A 15,109-nucleotide genomic window follows, 5' to 3' on the forward strand; every position below is an offset into this window, starting at 1 on the left:
TTAGGCCAAGAGCTGGAATAATAAATACAGATAGGAGGTAGCCTCATACTTCAAATAATCTGTTGAAACTACATCCACAAACTCAGCCTGTTCCTATTTGTGCAGTTGTTAACCATAAGGACAGTCGTAACCCTTGCTGGGCCTTGGACAAGTGCCTTGCCAGTCACTGCTCACATCAGCCCAGCCTTGGAGACTAAAATTAGTTGACACTGCCCAAGTGTCCAAACTATGATCGATTGTCTCAACTTTCAAGGCAGACCCTTGAGTTTGATTGGCAGATCAAAATGGCAACTATCTGGTTGGAGGGGCAAAGGGCACGCTGTGTCTGTATCTCACCATATAAACAGCGCTGCCAAGAAAAGAACAGAGAAACTAGAATAAAGATAAACTGGAAACAATATCAGAATGACAAAAAAAGATTATTACTTAAGTTTAAGCATGAAATACATTTAATAAAACTGTCTTTCTAAAGTTTGTGTACTGATAATTCCTCATGTATTGTTCTGAGCAAAATAAGTAAAAATGCTTCAAAACTATCTTCCTGTCTTAAGCTTTTGTTGTCACTTCTTTTGGAAATGATCTAGGATGTGTGATGTACAAGGCTGGGTATACCAACATCCAAGTTTTGTAAAAGTGAAATATTGAGTAAATCAAGTTTGGGATAAATAATGACAAACTCCTACATACAGATTTGTGTGAACAGCGAGATGTTTTGACAGTAGATGGGAGAGAGTTTATGAATGTGTTTTATACTTAAATATTTTTCAAAAAATCAAATATTTTTTTCTCAGCACAGCCCAGCTTGCTCCTCTCTTGTTCTTTCCTTAATCCCCTCCATTTGGCCTTTCATTCCTAACTTTTCACTGAAATTGCATTTATCAAGGTCACAAATCAACTACATCTTGTCGACACCAACCTCAGTTTCTCTTTCCTGAGCCTCTAGATGGTATTGGATGTACTTCATCCCTCCACCCTACCCGAAACATTTTGTGCCAGAGCCTTGCATGACACTGCAGTTGCTGGGGTTTCCTTCTCACTGGTCCTCTTTTTCAGTCTTTTTCAGGCTTTGTGTTTTAAAAATCCCACTCAGGAGCGGGGATGAAGGATGATTTAGTGGAGCAAGACAGAAGTCAAGGAGAACAGTGAGGAAGCTGCTGTAGTATTTTAGAAGAAAGGCAGCACAGACCTAAATTGGAACAGGAGCCGTGAGATGGAGAACAAGGGTAGCATTAGAAAAAATGTCCCAAACTGACAGCTTGCAAATCCAACCTTGTCATCAGTGTTTGGTTGGAACTATGCAATGAATGTTCGTGTTGCCTGAATTCATCGCCAGCATTTTAAAATCCGGGGACCTCACATATAATCTAAATTTCCAACTCCACTTTAGAAATCCAAGATCTGTAGTATGGAGCCGCACTCCCTGATCACAGCACTTTGCTGGCAGTAAGGAGCCCAGGCTCTCCTCCTTGGGCAGCTGTGCCCTCCTTACTGGCCACATCCCCTCTGCCTGTTTTATTTGACCCATCAGGCCCCTATAGGCAGTCGAGAGATATTTATGAGATAACCTGAGAAACTCAACAAGCCCCACTGGTCGATGGGTGTAGAGAGTGAGGGAGGAGGGCTCGGTTCAGCTTCAGGAGATGCCAAACGGAGGTGCAACTACCTGGATGGGGAGCCCAGGAGAAGGAACAGGTTTGAGGACTAATACCATTAGTTCAGTTTTGACCAGCTGAGTGAATCTATCATTAAATTAATTTATCTTCCAGTTAGATGTTATTAAAAGAAAAACCATCTTCTGTTATATACTTTTAAAAATAGATGACTCTCCATTAAACTGACCTGCTAACTCTCTTTCATTCTGCCAAAAAAAGTCTTTGATCCAAAACATATAAATGTACTGTGTGCATAAAGAGATGTCATTTTAATCAAATTTACATTTGAAGTGTCACAAGGAATTTTTATTCTTCCTGTCATTATTTATGTAAAGGAAAGTATGGCCAAAATTAAAGGCAAAGGAAATTAGCTTTTCTAGTTAATGTCATAGGACATTAAACATTTTTACTCTGATGGAATGAAGAACTGGAAGATTTTTGAAAAACTCTATGGAGTTAATTTAATCTTACTAGAAAGGACTATAGAGCAAGATATTGAAAGGCTGTTTTTTTTTCCTCTAATGAGGAAAAATGCCAAGATAAATGAGTTTTAACCCTAAAATTAGAAACAGATTGTTTATGAAGAGTTCATAGGTTATTCTACATTCCAGAATGTTCCCTCTCCTCCTTCTTCATCACTCACAGTGCTTCAAGGGCCAGCCCCAGCCACACCTGGTTCATTGAGATGTCACAGAATCATCCAGTCCGTATCCACCTCTCCTCCTCTAAACCCTTTCTTCTAGTTTCTGGAAGTAAGACTTCAGCTCTCTCCCTCTCCTGTCATGGTTTCATTTGTCTTCATTTTCCTTCTCTGATAGGTCAGTAAGTTCATCGAATAAAGAAAACAAAGCTGTGTTCCTTCTCTGGTCCCCAGAATACTGTGCACACACTTAGTGCTTGGTAAATACTTTTGTCTGGTTGAGAGATAAGTTTAAGGGGTGATACAGCAAAGGCTCTGGAGCCAGCCGGATGCCAGCTCCTTCACTTACCAGCTGTGTGATGTAAGCAGGTTACCTCACCCCACTCTGCTGAAATCTCATCATTTGTTAAACGGTAGCACCTGTGTCGTGGGGCTGTTGGGATGATCAAACTAAGTTAACATATGGAATACACAGAGCCTGGCATGTAGTGAAACTCTCAATAAATGTTAGTTATTGTTGTTATAAATCTAGGTTCTGATACAAATTGTCTGACCTTGGATAAATGATTGCCTCTTCCTATGCTTTGGTTGTTTCTTCTAGAAAATAGGGACACTGGTAGTACCTGCTGCACAGGGTTTTTCAGCAATTAAATGAAATGATGTCTGTGCAGTACTCTTTGAATAATGACTGGCCCATAGGAGGAGCTCAACAAATGTCAACCATTGTTATTATCACTATTATTATTTTATTTATAACAAAGCAACCAGTCATTTGACAGGAGTGGGAGTCTGAGGGGAAAGGAGTAAGTGTACTGAGATCGAGAAAAACCAGTCAAATTTCTGGTATCACGTAGAAACAATCTCCAACAGTGTTCTCAAGTATTTTTTTTGAATAACTCCTTTGCCAAGAAAGAACCATCAGTTTCTACAATAAATGAAAAAGCGGTCCCAGGTGGACAGTTCAACTGAGCAAAGTGGTAAAAGCTAAATGATTTACTACACCTTCGTCAGCAATCGTTTGGACAGAGACAAGGCTGAGAATTAACACTGTAAATATATGGGGAGAGGATCTGCTCAGCAAATTAATAGCACAGACACTAGTTTTAAAATATTTAACTACTTTCTAGAATAAATTGTGTAGTTTCAGTATTTTAGAAATACCCCATTATACATAGGAAATTAATATGCTAATTCCAAACTACCAATTTCTCAAGGTCTGTTATTTGGAAATAGTTTACAATCTACTTTTAGTGACCATGAATCTTGAAAGTAATAAAATGCGATTTTAAAAACTTTAAGAAACATATAAGCATTAAATATAATATTAATTGCATTAATTCAACATAATACCATTTTAACACCAACTATGTGTCAAGTTCTTTCCAAATATTATTTCATTTAACATAAAAATATCGTTGCCCTTATGTATCGTTATCCCAGGGTTAGAGAGGATAAGCGACTTGCCTTGGGTCATCCAGATCATGCAGCTGAGCTAAGATCAAAACCCAGGTCTGTCTATTCTAAAATCTATGTTCTCTTTCTATATCGTGTTCCACTTAGAACATATTTGATCCAAAAATGTGCCGTCCTCCAAACACATATTTGACCAGTTCATCGCCCACTTTAGTATTTAGTATGTTTGACTCTGATTGAATCTCAGCTGTTTCAAAAAAAATTAAATGCATCCTCAGGAGGCAACAATTTTCCTCTTTAGAATACAGTCAAAGAATGGACAATACATGTCCACAGGGTGGACCTCAAAAACATTATAGTGAGCAGAAAGAAGCCAGCGTAAGAGAATGGAATAGATGATTCTATTTACATGAATTTCTAGAACAGGCAAAACCACCTACAGTGATATAAATCAGATCAGAGTTTGCTGAGGACAGCAGGGGTGGTGGCTGGGTAGGAAATGGATGACTGCAAAGGGGTATGAGAACTTCCTAGGGTGAAAGAAATGTTCTATATCTTAATTGGTGTCGTTGCTATATACATATATTCATTTTTTAAAACTCATCAAAAAGTACATTAGGATACAGAAAAAAAGGTAAATAAAACAGAAAAGATGGCTTGATATATTAAAAAAATGAGATAGAGAAATTCCTAATACCATAGCAAATATGATAAATGGTAATGGTCAATATTAGCTTAAAAAAAGCTTTGTTATTTTAATATAAAAAAGTAGAGTTCAAGATGATACACATCATATGGTATAAAAGAAGATATTATGTACTAGGAAAATAAAAGTAAATCAGTAATATAAAATATGCCTACAAAATACAAAAGATAGCAAACATATATATGTATATATGTATTAAGAGACAGAACTATGAAAATAAATTACTTAATAATCTAGAGATTTGGAGGTTTAGCACACCTCTCAGATAAAGCAAATAAAGAAAATATAAGACATGTGTAGCATTATCAATAAGTTAAATGACTAATAAACAAACATTCTTTTTGAGAATAAAACATTCACAAAATTGTACAAGGAAATATGAATAGATTATGCAGAATTGAGTTCAGACAGTTCGTACAGACTATATTCTTTGACACTAATGCAAAAAAATTAGAAATAGATAACAAGGGATCACTAAAATAATCTAGAAAGTTAGAAAAAATACTACAACATAAATTTAGGTTAGAAAGGACATTTCAAGGAAAATATGAAATACAGAGAACTGAAAGATAAGAAAGCACTACATATCAAAACTTGTGATAAACAGACAGGAAATTTAAACATTCGAATGTTTTCATCATAAAATAAGACTGAAAACAATAAGCTTAAGCTTCAATACAGAAGCTAAAAAAACCAATCGACTAAGTTATCCCCCCAAAAGCCATGCTCCTCCCCCAAAAAACAAGAAGGAAGAACATAAACAGGAAATAATAGTAATCAATGAAATAACCAACAACGAAAGATTAATAAAACAAAAACTGTTCTTTTTTTTGGAGAAGATCAGCCCTGAGCTAACATCTGCTGCCAATCCTCCTCTTTTTTCTGAGGAAGACTGGCCCTGAGCTAACATCTGTGCCCATCTTCCTCTACTTTATATGTGGGACCCCTGTCACAGCGTGGCTTGATGAGCTGTGCCACGTCCACACCCGGGATCCAGGCCAGTGGACCCTGGGCCACCAAAGCGGAATGTGCACACTTAATCACTGCGCCACCAGGCCGGCACCTAAAACTGGTTCTTATAAAGAGCAATAAGACAAATTCTGATAAGACTGACCAATTGCAATAGAAAAAAGCTGTAAATAAATAAATGTATAGTTTAAAAGGGAGGTAATCATAAATAGAGATTTTTAAAATCACAAGAGAACGTTATGAAAGACTATATGCTAATAAATATGAAAGCCCAGACAAAATGAGATACATTTCTGAAAAAATATAAAATGTCGTAATTGGCACAAGAAGAAATTTAAAAAATTGAATAGACCAACCATCTCTACAGGTATAAAATTATTAAAATAATTGTTTCCTTTCCCAACTCTAGTAGAGCCAAGCCCAATTAGTTTAAAATATAAGTTGTATTGAACTTTTAAGAAACGGAAAATCCCTATTTTGTATGTTATTACAAAAAAAGGAAATCGGACTGATTTACCTTATGAAACTAGTATGAAATGTATCCCAAAACAAAATAAAACAAATCAAGAAGAGAAATTATAGAAAATATAGTGCAATTACTCGTGAACTTAGGTGTAAAAATTCTAAATAAAATATTAGGTGACTAAATCCAACAGGATATTAAAAATAATTCTAGGAATTCAAAGTTTAACATGAGAAGATCTATCAAGATATTTGTCACATTCCTGGAAAAAAATAGGAAATCATATTATTTTAATATGTTCTCTGCATCTGAGGTCCAAACAAATAAAGAAAATCATTTATATTCTGCATTGGTGGCCATCATATGAATGAATAGGGCAATTAAAAATAATAGTCCTTGCTATCTTTCCCTTAGTTAATGTATTAATGTAGGAAAGCAATATCTAGAAAAGAGTCTTTTAAAAAAGTATTGTTGATACAGAAAGATGTTCTTAAGAAGTCCCAGGAGGGCAGGAACCATGACTATTTTCTACACCCTTTTTACCTGTTGCACATAGTAGATGATCTATAAATATTTGCAAATGAATAAACAGAACCAAAACATGGGCTCAAAGTTCTTATGTGAGAGGTAGTTACAGACATTGAAAAGAACTCCGTTTGTTGAAAATTGGAATCTGAGAAATTTGAATCCCCTTTCTGTCTCCAGGGAGACTTAGGAGCCAGCTTGGGTCAAATTCTCCTTGAGACAGGCCCTTACCAGACAAGGCGGGATTAACTACACACACACACACACACAAACACACACACCCTATGCCCCACTGCCACATTTTTATTTGTTTATTATTTTTGTTGCTTTGGCATTTGTTTCTTTGTTTTCTCTAAAGGAGCTTGATCCAGATCTTAGTGTAAACGGTGTCACGAAAGTTCCACAGGGTCTGGTGCTGTGATCTCCCCAGAGTAAATGGTGAGTTTTTCCCTGAGGCATTTCCCGTGTGAGCAGTCCCTGCAGGGAGCCTAGGGAAGACCCTGCCTCTGTGCTCCTTGAAGCAGAGACCCAGTCTTATCGTTTCTTTTGTATCCTCTCAAAAGCACCTAACCCAGAGTTCAGCACACAGCAGGTGCTCCAAAACTGCTCTCACCATTTTGAAATATGAAGAACAGCAAGTGAGTTTTACTCCGTGAACCTGATTTGGACTATAAAACCATTGTATCCACTTGCGAAAGTGCAAACTGAACACCTGCTAAGTATGGGCAGTGCTCACTGCTTCTGTCAGAGGAGCCTCTGGACGGACTGCTGGGTCCACTCCACCAAGTACATGGGGCACGAAGACACAAACAAGGAGGGAGTGTATCCAAGTTTAAGGATCCAGTACAGATTAATAGAACAGGCTAGAGAATCTTAAATGCTTAGAGGATGTGAGAAAGCATGAATCTAGAAGCTAGCAAACCTAGGCTCAAAGCCAGGGGTACCACTTCAAGCAGTATGACCTTGGGCAGACTGTATCATCTCTTGAAAGCTGTTTCATCTACAAAATAGGTGTATAATATGCATACTTACACTCCTCCCTCACTGGATTTTTAAAAAATATCAAGCAATTTAATACAATGTGTAAGGTTTAATTAAATTATAGAGCATATGACCTGACCTGGGGTAGGTCATATCACTGCTCTAAGGCTCAGTTCCAACTTTAAAATAAGCGTATAATATATATACTCACATTCCCTCTCACTGGATTCTTAAAACTACCATGCAATTTATGGGGCTGACCTGGTGGCATAGTCATCAAGTTCCCACGCTCCACTTCGGTGGCCTGAGGTTGGCTGGTTCGGGTCCTGGACGTGGACCTACACACCGCTCATCAAGCCATGCTGTGGCAGCATCCCACACACAAGAACTAGAAGGACTTACAACTAGGATATACAACGATGTGCTGGGGCTTTGTGGAGGAAAAAAAAAGATGGCAACACATGTTAGCTCAGGGCCAATCTTCCTCACCAAAAACAAAAAAAAATCCCATGCAATTTAATATAATATCTAGTATTAAATTAATGTTATAGAGTTTACAAAGCACTTTTATAATTTTATCTCATTTTAATCCTGAAAACTTCACTGTGAGGTGGACATTACTATTCCCATTTTTCCACTATTTCTTTTCCACGAGACTGTAAGTTCCATGAGAGCCTGGACTTTGTCTTGTGCATCACTGTATCCCCAGAACCTAATGTACTATCTGAAACATTGTGGGAACTTAGACTAAGCAAAAAATTTAAAATTAAGGCTCAGAGATATAGCGACTTGTTCATCCTGGGACCCATGGGAAGAGCTCTTTCATTTGACATATTATAGTACAGAATAACATTCTGGGCTAATGCCTGATACAAGGAACAAGGAAGTGAAGCCATCTCGTTCATTCCACCCAACACTGATTTGGAGAATCTACAAGCAAACAGCAAGTAGATAATGCTAGAGAGTCTATTAATATTCTTTAATGAAATCACTTTGGGAATTATAACATGGAAAAGAATAACATTTATTCAGAGATATTTTTCCTCTTTAAAATATATTTAGAAGGCATAGCTCTCAGGCTTAACAAACAAAGGCTATCATTTTTAACAGTGTTTTGAAAGTTTAGAGTATTATTGGAAACAAAAACTCTGGTGTTTCCCTTAGGAGAGAATGGATAGAGAGAAAGTAGCAAAACCCAAAAGCAGAGGCTGAGGGGAGAAACATCCTTAAATAAGCAATTGGGAAGCAACAGATCTGGTAACGAGCAGGGGAAATTGCTAGAGGAGTTTTGACTTTAAAGCTAAAAGCAGATTGTGAATAATCTGAGAGTAACCTGTTTGTGGTTAAGCCAAAGCTAGTACTTGATTTATAAAGTATCTTGAGAGGAAAAGAAGAATAAAGTTGGTGGTTATAGTACAAGTTGAGTAAGAGTTAACATACTATGCCTAAATAGCAATATTCTTAAAAAAAAAAAACCTTGCCATACGTCTCCTCTATGTTTATTTCATCTATTACCAACGTATCTAATTTGTGGGAAGATATTAATGACTAGTCTAATTTTTCCAAAAAGTAAAAACTGTGCTTGCTCATGTTTTTATGCGATGTCCCTTCTCAGTCCCCTCACCTAGAGTGAGCCAACCTGCAGGAGCGCCTTTGTCCACCCGGTGGAAGGGCCTGGAATTGCAGGAATAATTTTCAGAGCAGCAAGCCTCTGACGCATGGGTAAGGAAACCTAGACGTCTGTGCATGTACGCAACAAACACTTACTGGGCACTAAAAAAAACAAGATGTTAGAACATAAAGACGAATTTCAGCGGCAACAAAATTTTAAAAGGTTTCAAAGTGCATTATACACTGGTGTAGCAAAGGGTTTAAATGCCAGCCGTGAAGGACCTAGCACATAGCACTCAATTATTGAATTCAAAGTGCTACAGTCTAATCAATGCTCACTCTGATTGCACATCTATCAGCATTTTAATTAAAACCATATGTCTTACAACAGGATTCCAGTTCCTGTGAGATGAATTCAGCCCAATATACGTCTCACAAAGATCACTTGTCTACTCTTGATTGCGTTGGGCCAGTTTGCGTACCTATTACAACTGATAGTTGCCAAGAAAAAAAAAAAGGAGAAGAAGAAAAATTATGTGTTCTGATGAGCAATTTAATACAGGATGAGAATTATTCACTTTTCTTGGATACTGCTCAATTTTATCACTCCTCAGGGGAGGAAAAACCTAAATTTGTTTTATTTTGCAACAACATAATCTAAAACACTCTAACCTGTGAACTAAAATACCTCTTTTAAAACCTGTTGAAAACTATGACTTTGCTGACTAGTTCAAAACAGTCACAAATGCGCAGTCTATAATTTAGGGCCTGAGCAAATTAAAACTATTTCCTGGCCTGCCCAAGGCCACAGAAGTTGCTGTAATAGGCTCTGGAGCCAGTTTGCAAGGGGACTAGTGGATGCATGAAAGCCTTTTTAAAATACACGTTTTCTTTTGTTTGTGTCTGTATCACTCAGGGATACAGAATGAACCGAGAGCCCATACATAGAATTTAATCTCTTGATTAGGATGCAAACATTTGATTCAGAGATGCTTTTCTTTGTTTGGACCCAACTCTGGTCTTGAAATAGGAGGCCCTGATGTGCATGTCTAGGTGCAACCTGCCTCCTGACTAAGGTGATAAAATGGCCACACCAGAAATCCACTTTCCAAGCCATTTGCACAGCCCCAGGCAAACTCATCCATTAAGAACACAGCTAGAGGGGCCGGCCCCGTGGCCAAGTGGTTAAGTTCGCGTGCTCCGCTGCAGCGGCCCAGGGTTCGGATCCTGGGCGTGGACATGGCACTGCTCATCAGGTCACACTGAGGCGGCGTCCCACATGTCACAACTGGAAGGACCCACAACTAAGATACACAACTATGTATGGGGGTAGATTTGGGGAGATAAAGCAGATAAAAAAAAAAAAGAATATAGCTAGAGATACAAATAAGAATTCAATCCATATCAATTCATTTGGGATTTTAAATTTTTCATTGAAATGTTGATTAAGCATATACCAAGTACCAGACACTTGGTCAGTTCTTGGGATATAATGAAGATGAAAATTGGGCTCAAAAGAGCTTACTGACTAGTGGCCGAAGCCAAAATGTTATTCTTGTTGAGCCTGTGAACACTGTCCTCAGACGCCTCCAGAACGGCCCCTGCAGCACACTTTCTAGGTAATACTTTGCTTGGCTTCCAAAGGGTATATAAAAAGTAAGCACTTCAATCAGTAGGAGAAGTTTACTTGGGGGAAGGATTTCATTGATTATATCTGACTCCCCACCCATCTTTATAGAACAGGAAGCGGGAGATGTTCGAAGGCAGCGTGCTGACACTGGCATAGGGAACAGTGGAGACAACTCCCCTCAACAGGGCACAAAGGGGAAGAGTGGCTTTGCTGAATTGCTCTCCTCTCAGAGCAAAGTGATCTCACTTTAAGAGACAAATCTCAGGGCACACACGCTCCAGTTACCTCGGGAGTCAGCAGACGCTTGAACCCTGCAAGCCACCTCCTTAGAGCTGAGCTAGGTCCCCGGTAAAAATGGTGGGTCTCAGCCAATGGATGAGAAAGCAGGAGAAAAACAAGAAAAAGGAAGTAGAATGTAATGAAGTTACAGAGGAAATGTGGTGAGAGGAAGGGGTTAAGAAAAGGAAAAAGAGCTTAAGACAAAAGGCAATTAAGAGAACAGTAGTTTGGATGAAAGGAAAGAAAGACTGCACATATGAAAGAATGATGAAGTCCTAAAATCAGCTGCCTTGGATGCACTAATGGGACACCTACATTCAGATCACAACCAGTGACTTATTCTTTTCGTAGTGTTGGTTTGCTGTGGTTGAGAAGAGTCTAAACGTAAGTGAGCTATCCTTGGGCTTTGAAAGTCACTGCAGAAACATCACCTCCTCTGTGAAGCCTTCTCCAACCTCCAGGCAAAGAGCATGGGTACCCTTGTGCTCCTCTAGCGCTAGGCTTAGGTCTGTTATAAGATGGAATTTCTCCTATTGTTCCACTGCTCCTATTGTCTCTCGTTGTTGCTGTTGTAACTAGAGTCCATACCTGGGGGAAAAAAGGTCTAAGTACTAAAAATCCTCCATTCAGGGAATCATTAGGGTTTTGAGGCAGACACCACACACTGCTTGTAGTGAGAGATCCCAGGACTGATTGAACACAGACATGGTCACCAGTGATTCTAAGGGAGGTCTGGGAAAAGGGGTGGGGCCTCGTAAGGAGTTCAATATTCATGAAGACAGAATATCACCCCTCCTGAAGGAAGAGGAAGATGGAGCCCTCAAAAAAATCGCTCTTAAAATTTGGCAATGCTTATAGGAAAAGCAGACTAGCATTTTGTTTCCTGGTTGAACATAATATCCTGACCCTGTAACAATGAAACGGGGGAAGAGGGAGAGAAAGGAAGATGGCATGGTAAAGGATTGCTGTGTGGAAGGGGGCACAAATGGCATTTTTTGGCAGTCTTAAAAGTCATAGACAACTGGTTCTATGTGGCCTTAAAGACCAGAAGTTGGTATTTATGGGAAAATGAGATTTGAAGTAGTCTGTCTGGGATTGCCACAGGATGAGGAAGGGTTGGGGGACAAATGTGCGCATGTAATAAAGGAATGTAGTGGGATTCCACCACTTGGATGTTGGCTGGAAGATGTGGCCCAATCTCAAAAGGGACCAGCTGATTCATCCTATAGGTTGCACAAGATAAAGGGGGCACCTCAGCCCCTCTCCTTTCCCCATCAAGGCCAGAGACCATCAACTGAAACAGCAGTTTGCCACCAACCGAGGAGAGAAGTATAGCCTTGCCCTGTTGAGTGATGAGAGAGTTTCTCCTCTGCCCACACCAGAGGAGTGAGAGCCCTGAGGAGGGAAGGTGCAGGTGTCCGAACCAGACCGTCCTCACCTCCACTTTCTGTTGCTAGAACTGGAGCTCAAGCCTGCACTGGGGGACTGGGAGGAGAAAACCCTTAACTCAGACAGGTGATTATTCTAAAACGAACAGGGCTGAATAGTAAACATCACACAGGACTGTTCTTTGAACTTAAAGATGATACCAAGAGAGAGAATCAGGCCAGTCTGTGTTCCAGGAAGCAGGCACACAGCAGGAAAGGAAGGCTGGGCAGAGACAGTTGAGGGGTGCAGTATTAAAACAGAGAATTTTATGTTTTTATCTCCAACCACTTGAGAGTTCTCAACAAATTGGTTTCTTATCTCAATGAGAGGATTTATCAAATCTGACCTGGATTTGCCTAACTGCCCTAGTACAATGTAAATTCCTTGACAGCAAGGACAATTTCTTAGTCATCTTTATATCCCTACCATCAAGCCTAGTGGCTTATACTCAGTAGGCATTCAATACGTATCAAGCTGAGACTAAATGTTAAAATCCATTTTACAAGGTAAGCCCAGGTTTCCTATGAATTTTTTTTACATTCTGCAATTCAATGGTTTCTCCTATTAGCCTCATTTGAGAAAGTTTATTAAAGCTGTTGGAACAAAAGGCACTCATTAATTTGATAATATCACTATATCATCTTTCACCAGGTGTGGCAGATTGTTGCAGTAATGGCCCCAATTTGTTCACATCTCTTTGTACCCACCTCCAGGTAGTCCCCTCCCATACTGACTCTGGGCTTGGCCAGGTGACTTGCTTTGGCCAATGGGACAACAGTGATTGTGATGCAAATAGAGACTTGAAAAGGACTTGGGCATTGGGGCTTGCCTTCGTTTCTCACTCTGGGAATCTTGTAGTCTCAGTAAGAAGAAGCCTGAGCTAGTCTGAGGGAGAATTAGGAAAACGTGATCTAGTCAGCACTGTCTCCTTAACCAGCAAACAGCTATCTGTCACATAGGTGCATGAGGCCATCCTAGATCATCAGTCACCAGTCAACCCGCCAGCTGACTGCACAGGCAAGAGTGAGTTCAGCCAAGGTTAGTTAAACTACACAGACCAGAAAAACGGCCCAGCTGATCCACAGACAATTTTTAAAAATCCATTTGGAAGCATGTATACATCTTCCCTAAAGCATCCCTTGCTGAGGCAAAATGAGTAGGGAAGTGCTGGAGAGACACAGAAGGCCAATGGTTATTCTGCATGTCCACAGAGCAAAATCTCTCTTTCATGGTATACACGGAATAGGTAACGTTGGAGGAATTCGGGATCTACCTCCTCCTATCTTTTACTTCCATTAAATAAATATATTTTGGAGGGGTAACTGAAACTTTAATAGTTATTTTTAGGAATCTCCTCTTTTTTTGCACATTTGGCTCTCAACTTCCTCTGGAACTGCCTTGTCCACAATACACCCCTATTTGTTACTCAAATGTTCTCGTTTCTTCAAACAAAACATAAAAGTAAAGAAGTTTGTTCAGCAAGACAACGTTGCACTCTACAAAAGAGCCAAGCAACACACGATCTTGAAATCAGAAACTCCCAGCTCTTTTCCTACACTGGCCCTGAAGTTAACCATTTTTGGGGCCCAACTGCCTGGGGAGTGAATGAGGACTGAAGGAATCAGAGTTGGCAAGAAAAATGTGTCTCCCTCTGAAGACTCCAGCTGCACATTCAGTAAAGACAGGACATTTGAAGAAAGAGCATAATCTACCTGTCAGAAACATTTTGATTTCACTTAAATACCAGGCAAAGTGACAACCACTTTTCCCACAACTGAGAAGAATCTCCTAACATGAGAGGCACTTGAAGACGTGTTAAAATTTTTGCAGCCATTAACACATTCCTAAGAAAAATACTGCTGGAGACACAAGAAAGCCAAGGATAACAATCTCCTCTTTCCAATGAAAACGTTTCGTCTGTTTGATTAAAGGAAGATAAATGAAGGGGCTAGGGCCAACTCACCTCACATTCTGTGCTACGCTTTGGTTTGCTTGAGATCAAGTTAGCTTAGGAAAAATGCAGTCTGTCTTCAACGCCTGCCTTCCTGGAGCCAGGGCATCTGATGAGGAAGCACTCAGCATTCAGCCAAAGAGCCCGGGTGGCCCTGAAGGGCTTCATTCTCTGGTGATCTTTTCAGGGGCAGGCAGAAGGGGAAGGCAGGCCAGAGCCATTAGTGTCTGTGTCCTTCTCCCCTTATCCCTATACCTATGGAGTCAGAGAGGTGCAGCTCATCTTAAGAGAAGAATGTGACCCTCTGGCCCAGAAGACCTGAAGTCTGGTCCCAGCTCTGCAATCACTTTGTGACCTTGGACAACTCTTTTGGCATCTCTGAGCTACAGTTTTCTCTTTTAGTAAATATGAGAATTGGTCTAAAACAGTATTTTTCAAATTGTGATGTGTAGTCATTAGTAGGACATAAAATCAATTTAGCAGGTTGCAAGAGGCAATTTTTAGAAATATAGGACAGGACAGGACAGGACACAACAGGATAGGACAGGACAGGAGAAGACAGGATAGGACAGAAAATACACTGCATCACGGAGTGTTTCCTAAGACTTTCGTTTCAGTTATTTGATTGTGTGTGTGTATGTGTTGGTAAATACGGTTTTCACTCTATATTGTATTTTTAAAAAAGTTTTGATAAATACTTGGTTAAATACTCTTAGGTTTTCTCTAACTCTAGTCTTCTGGAGTTTGGTGAAACACATACAGGCACCATTTTGATGAGCCTACATTCTGGGTCCCTCCAGACCTCAGTACACATTACTACTCGGTATGAACCTGTATTTATGTGCATTGAAACCACTAAAA

The sequence above is a fragment of the Equus caballus genome, chromosome 10, assembly GCF_041296265.1.
Source record: "Equus caballus isolate H_3958 breed thoroughbred chromosome 10, TB-T2T, whole genome shotgun sequence".
In the NCBI taxonomy this organism is placed as follows: domain Eukaryota; kingdom Metazoa; phylum Chordata; class Mammalia; order Perissodactyla; family Equidae; genus Equus; species Equus caballus.